The sequence below is a fragment of the Mytilus edulis genome, chromosome 10, assembly GCF_963676685.1.
Source record: "Mytilus edulis chromosome 10, xbMytEdul2.2, whole genome shotgun sequence".
Lineage (NCBI taxonomy): Eukaryota > Metazoa > Mollusca > Bivalvia > Mytilida > Mytilidae > Mytilus > Mytilus edulis.
Window position 1 is genome coordinate 2,917,753 of NC_092353.1, and position 5,954 is coordinate 2,923,706.

Below are 5,954 nucleotides of genomic sequence, written 5' to 3' on the forward strand. Positions count from 1 at the left end.
GATCTATTTTTTAAAAGATAGTTCTTATTGCAATGGTAGACAATTATGTTAATACATAAAATCTCCAAAATTATTCTTTTAAGTAGCACGGTAGTATTTGCATTCCGGAATTAAGGTTGCTCTCTTATGTATCGTACTCAAGACAATGTATCTGAACAGTGTGATTGAACAAAAAATTCAGTATCAACTGAACATACTTTCCAATACTGAGGGATGAATCAGGTGTAGAAAAATATGAAATAATTTTACACACAGGTAAACATTAATTTATGAGAATTTTAAAATTTGGTAATCACTGCATGATAAAAGATATGAAAGCACTAGTGGCCTTAGGTTTTTAAAGATAGCAAAAAAAGTAAAAAGTCATGATACATATTTAAATTAATTTCTGAATATTATAATGAGAGTACCCCAGTTGCTGTGTATGTAGAATTTTGGGCAGTATTAGAAAAATGAGAAAATTCTAAAAGGTTATCATTATCCCTCATGGCCCAGTAAATACAACATTGCCACCTTATAGAGTAGCATATACAACGAATAAAACACGGTACCTTTAGTTTTATGATCCGTATTAAAACCAGTGTCCTCTCTTTAAATAAAGGCAACAGTTGTATACCAGTGTTCAATAGTGATAAATCGATTAAGGAAACACAAATACGGGTTGCAAACTTAACTCGAGGGAAATACATCAACTATAAGAGGGAAAAACGTAGCAAAAGAGACACTGAACTGCAACAAAAACAAACGCCAGCATACATAGAACTTGACTATTTGATAACAAATGTCATATTCCTGACTTGGTACAGGACATTTAAATAATAATGGTGGGTACCAAAAATAAGGAATTCAAACCACAAACTATTACCAAACAGGAATATAACAAAAACTAAATATATGAATGTTGGCTGTATTAAATAACGATAGACGTCGTATAGTAATACAGTTCACAATCGAGAAAACAGTCATATCATACAATAGGTCACGTTCGGTAGTAAGCAGTTTTCCCCCTGACGTAGATGGTTAACCACAATATAAGACATTTCATGTCGTAAGGTAGATTAGACATAAACATATCGTATAGATGAGTTTTGTTTTGATGGTAGTTGCACCTAACTCGTTCGACTTGCATTACAATTTCTTAAGTGTTCAATAAAATTAGACAAAATAAAATACATTCTTATAACATTTGTAAAAAGAAAAAAATGCAGATATTCTAAATACTTGGATAACTTTGCAATGAATTGTAAAAAAACAAATGTCATACCTGTGGAAATATGTAAAGCTATCGACGCAGAACTTACTGCACCATTTGACACAGCAACTGCATACACGTTGTATTCCTCTGCATTAAAGAGATTTCGAATTTTGTATCTCTGGACATTATTGGTATATATAATAATAAATTGTATTTGATGACGTTTGAGATATAAACAATAGTAATCTACATGACCAGCAGGATTAACGATATCAAGACTGATGGTATCTGATGTACGATTCACAAATTTTAGTTCGGGTTGACTTGGTACTGTAAAAAGTAAAACAAGAACAGATATTTTGACTGTTGCAAATACTTATAAAGCATTCATATATTACTTTCTTGCATCAGTTTATTTATAACAAAACGGATCTTGTTGAATAGTTAAAAGGCAAACAACAGTTTGCGACGAACTGTAAATATCGAGTTCAATACAAAATGGTTTGATATTTAACAAAACGAATAGTTTATAAAATAAAACAAGCTTTGATCATAACAAAATGAAACGAACAAAATCATCACTATTAACATATAACTACAGACAATGCTTCTGACATTGTGGAGGGTGGTGTTTACCTGTTTTAACACTCAACCTTATACTGTTTAATAGTTTTAAACGTATTTGTGCAAATAATGAAACTGAGGATTTTGTGCGTAGCACCTAGTTCATAGTGATTAAGCCAGTTCCAAATGATTGGAATAGTTTTATCTTATGTTATACTTTTAAGGACGAGTTTAGTGTTTCATAAACTTGATTGAAATCCCTACTTGTTCATAGAATTTTTGCAAGTGTAAAATTATACTACATCTTCTTATTTTGATATTACCTCATCATGTTCCAGATCTCTCAGATAACATACATGAATGTAAATGCAATTTACGAAAATCATAATTATAGTAGAAATATAAACACCATATCTTAAACGATTGAATGAGTTCAGCATGTAGTTCAAGCGATGAAAGGTTAACTATATCTACACATACCATTTTCCTGTTAAAGAATGTCTTGAATTCGTACAAAACCTCTATTTATGATAAAGTGTTAACTAAGAATGAAAACAAATTAGGTAGTTAAATATTGTAATTGAAATGATACATATGACTTTTGGTAAAACAAATAACTTCTATATTACATTAACAACAGAAACATGTATTGTAATACATTACATATGATTTACATATTATGCTGTGAAACTAGTACACTAAAATACTAAAATAAACAAGTCTTCTTTCACCATTACAATACTCTTTCAGCTTTTAAGACTTGTATCATTTTAATCACATTATCCTTGTATCTCTTAAAGTTCTCCTATTTTCATAAACATCGATAATCCGAATTACATGTGAATGCTTTCGGTTGAATATTAAGTTAAGTGTATCCTACCATTTAAGGCTTTCTCCAACTCATGTGTAATCATGTGATTCAAATCTAGTTGAAATATTCTAGTTGTCTTCTAATTTCCATCGGATCTGAAAATTGAAATTGAATCGCATTGAATTATTTTATTTTCATTAACTAGACGCATGATCGGCGATTAAGGTGTAACGTGATACCCGAAATATCGTTATTCGAAAATTACTGTTGACTATTTTTGATCAACGAACAGCAAGTGAAAGCATTAACATAAAAACTTATATTGACGCAAAGCCATTTCATTCCGTCATGTGTGTGTATTTGTGTAGGATCTTAAAGTGTCTATGTTTATCATGATAAAATGTATTATGATCATTCTTTTATTAATACATTTTTGTACTAAAAGATGCCCGCGAAATTGCGATACAATTATGCAAATTTGAAACAAAGTGTGAACACAGTAATGAGGTTGATTGATTGATTGATTGATTGATTGATTGATTGATTGATTGATCGACTGATTGATTGATAGATTTATATTTTCTCGACGCCGCTTTTTTAAAAACGATGAAATGAAAATTATGAGGTTAGTATGAATAGTTCGACAATTTAATGGTCTTTGAAGATAAATATAAACATATTTCAAACTGTATTGGATTTGTTTTTAGTTTCATGTCAGAAAATTTGTTTTTTTAAGCATGTTAATAAACTCATCATAGATATTAGGATGAAAATTGGTTTTTGCACAAGACGCACGTTTCGTCTACAAAAGACTCATGTAGGCAAACCTCTTTTTTCATATTTATGGCACTCCAGACGTAACCCATCAAAATGTTTTTGTTTCCGTTTTTCTTTATTAATGTTTTTGCAGATTTTAGGGTATAAACTTGGAACTTAAATAGTCATAATAAATATAGAGAAGTTACAATTTCATGCAATTACAAATGAATCGTGTCGTCATTCATGAAAGAACCAAAATTATGAAAATTTGAGCTTTGTTGTCTCCTAGCAGGTTAGATTTAATACAGAATTGCTACATTTCCAATAAACGTTACATTAAATGGTGAGTATAAAAAAGGACACGCATAAATCATCATACTTACGTTTGATATTACATCAAATTCATTTACCATACGTTTTTTAGTGAAATGATGTAAAGATTCTCTGTCCGGCTGTCTCACGATCTTTATGTTTTAACTCCGTGACAAAACTTAGAACGGCGATTAAAAAACAATATATCCATATTGATTCAATGGGTAACATGCAATTTTGATAAGATAACATAAGTTAAAGATGTGCGAAAAATAGCAAAGAGCCAGTCAAACTCATAGATTGAAAATAAACTGACAACGCCATAAATAATACTTTTCCTGTATTTAAAATCATTAACATGTATAAAACCTTAGGTCAAGGACACCAACATAACGATATCATGATCTAAAGTAAAAACGATGTATAAAAAAGTATACAAGAACTCTATACAGAAAACTATTTATCTTACCTCCTATACATTTCTAGGAATATGATTGGTTAAAAGCGACCTCGTGGAGACCGTGTACATTCCATATTAGGTAAGTAGGGAGGCGGGGCTTATTTCAATACACAGTTAGTAGTGGATTTACGACTTAGACACTGTTTTATTATTTAAAAGTATTGAAAATTCTGTTTATTATTGTTATATAAAGGTTGTAGGTATCGATATTTATAGATTACATTAGTTTTTTAGTGCAGACCAATTGAAGAAGGTTCTTAAAATTGAACACTTGAACACTTTTTTTAAATACAGAACTTGAATAAGAAGATATGTTATGATATCACTTAAGACAACTTTAGTCTAAATTCAACAAATAAAGATAGTCGGTAAGATAAATTCGTTACATAGTGTGCTAGTGACCTAATATGATATATATAGGGTTCGCTCTCACCCCATATGGAATTTACTGACGCTGTATATATCATATTAGGTCACTACCACACTATGTAACTAATAATGTACAGCGATAAGAAGTCTGATAAAAAAGGGATGTTTTTCAGTAGATCTAATACCAAGTTCATTCAACTCCAGATGTATATGTAAAATAATAAGAAAAAAAATCAGAAAACACAAAGCGTATTCAAGTGTTAGCCAGACGCAAGTTTCGAGTTCAGGTAGTATAACGCTGTAACCAAAGTATTGTATGACACTTTGTCTCTAACAGGCAACCAATTGATGATGGTCATGTATCTTGAGATGCATGAAGTGATTTTTTCCTTCATTTTTTTATCATTACCACAGATCATGGTACTGAAAATAAGAAGTGATTTCGTTCATGTTAATCGTCATTATAAGAACAAGTTCTGCTATATAGGTATAACTTGAGAAAAATGTCAACAACAATACAGAACCAATTTCTCCATTATGTTATATATCTTCTTCATAAATATAAGAAACACACAATTCCAAGTCAAATCAGGTATATGGTAGGACTAAGTGTAAATGTTAGATTTACATATGTTTTAAAAGAGTTAAAAAATAAGTCTTCTGGTAGGAGCATAATTATATAAGATACAGTTATAAATGACACTCAAGATCTAATGGTTTATTTCAAAATGTTACAAGCATATATTTGGAATTATTCTATGCGGAACTAGAAAAGGAATGCATGATGTACACTTATTGATCAAATTCGAATATGTTTATGATAAATATTAAAATGAAGGTGTAGTATGATTGCCAATGAGACAACTCTCCACATGAGACCAAATGACACAAACATTAACTACTATAGGTTACCGTACGACCGTCAATAATGAGCAAATTTCATACCGCATTGCCAGCTATAAAAGGCCTCGAAATGACAATGTAAAACAATTCTTAAGAGAAATAAAACGGCCTTATTTATGTACAAAAAATTAACTAAAAACATAAATGTATGTTAGTCAAACTTATAACCATTTCAGTAAAACATGATTGCAAAAACAATGTGCAGCATAGTTTAAAGTAATATTATTAGTTAATAGATGACTAGTTTCTTGAACTTGTTTGTAAAGTAAATGATAATGACAATGCAAAAGGGTCCTGTGTAAAATCGTTTGAAATAACTTGTAAATACGTCGGAAAAAATCAAGTGAATGTAGGAATTGCGTTTTCAACCGCACACTTAAAGAAGTGTTTACTTCTGCAATTGTCTTAGCTATACCATTATTGATTTGGTGTATTCAAATTTTTGTTCTTTGAAAAGACATGTTAGCATATTAACTGCTTACAGTTAATTGATAGGAACATAAAATTTAATTATTTGTGCTTCTTTTAAGCATTTAGGGAACATAGTTCTGTCATAAATAAAATATTATAAAAATATAAAA